Source organism: Physeter macrocephalus, chromosome 19 (assembly GCF_002837175.3).
Source record: "Physeter macrocephalus isolate SW-GA chromosome 19, ASM283717v5, whole genome shotgun sequence".
Classification (NCBI taxonomy): Eukaryota; Metazoa; Chordata; class Mammalia; order Artiodactyla; family Physeteridae; genus Physeter; species Physeter macrocephalus.
Window position 1 is genome coordinate 44,141,879 of NC_041232.1, and position 1,685 is coordinate 44,143,563.

Here is a 1,685-nt window from a genome sequence, read left to right on the forward strand (position 1 = left end):
AAAAAAAAAAAAAAAAAAAAAAAAAATTAGTTTCCTTAAAATTTCCAGTTTAGATTGCTTGTGAATACCATTGTTACTTATGCAATAAAATATAGAACTAATGTAATTATCGAGAACAGCTTACAAAGCTGGCATATTTACCTGTAAACATTTTCTTTGAAGAGACAAGAGAAATGTCATGCTTTATATTTAATGAATTGGGAAGATTTATTTTGCTTTTACATACTTTGTGGTATATGCTAGTTTACAGGCTCTGTGAAACAAGGTGCAGCATTTTTCAAAAAATAGGCTTTATTTTTTAGAGTAGTTTTAGGGTCACAACAGTATTAAGAAGAAAGTACAGAGACTTCCCATACACCCCCTAACTCCACATATTGCAGCTTACCCCATTATCAACATCCCCACCAGAGTGGGACATTCCTTACAACTGATGACACACTGATACATCATTGTTACCCAATGTCCACAGTTTACATTAGAGTTTATTCTTGGTGGTGTACAATGTATGGTTTGGACATATGTATGACATGTATCCTCCATTATAATATTGTACAGAATAGTTTCATTACTTTAAAATTATGCTGTGTTCCACCTATTCATCCTTCCTCCCCACCCCCAACTTCTGAGGACCACTGATCATTTTACTGTCTCCATAATTTCTCCTTTTCCAGAAATGTCATATAGTTGGAATGATACAGCATATAGCCTTTCAGATTGGCTTCTTTCGCTTTGTAATATACATTAATTTTCTTCATTGTCTTTTCATGACCTGATAGCTCATTTCTTTTTAGTACTAATTAATGTTCCATTGTCTTGATGTATTGCAATCTGTTTATCCATTCACCTACTGAAGGACATCTTGGTTGCTTCCAAGTTTTGGCAGCTATGAATAAAAATGCTATAAACATCCGTGTGCAGGTTTTTGTGTGGACAAGTGTTTTCAGTTCCCTTGGATAGACACAAAGGGGTACCATTGCTGGATCAATTTTGTATGGTAAAAGTATGTTTAATTTTGTAAGAAACTGCCAAACTGTCTTTAACATGGCTGTACCATTTTGCATTCCTGTTGTTCCTCATCCTTGTCAGCATTTGGTGGTGTCAGTGCCCTGGATTTGGGCCACTCTAATAGGTGTGCAGTGGTATCTCATTGTTATTTCAAGTTGTGTTTCCCTGATAACACATAATGTGGAGCAAATTTTCATATGCTCATTTGCCATCTGTAGATCATCGTTGGTGAGGACTCAAGTTCTTTGGCCAATTTTTTAGTTGGCTTGTTTGTTTTCTCATTGCCAAATTTCTAAGCGTTCTTCATATATTTTTGGATACCAGTCCTTTATCAGATATATCTTTTGCAAATATTTTCTCCCAAGGGAGTAGCATTTTTGTCTGTGTGTGTGTTTTGTTAGGATACATTGCCGAGTTATAAATGAATGTATATACATTCTGTATATTCATTTCTGTATATTCCTTTCATTTAATACAATAATGTAGGTATTTCCTAGTTTATGTTTGTAATAGTTTGCAAGGGCTGCTGTAACAAAATGTCACAAACTGGGTGACTTAAACAACAGAAATTTACTATTTCATTGTTCACAAGATGTCAGCAAGGTGTTTATTTCTGATGGAAGGATCTGTTCCAGTCCTCTCTCCTTGACTTATAGATGACTGTCTTTTCCCTATGCCTC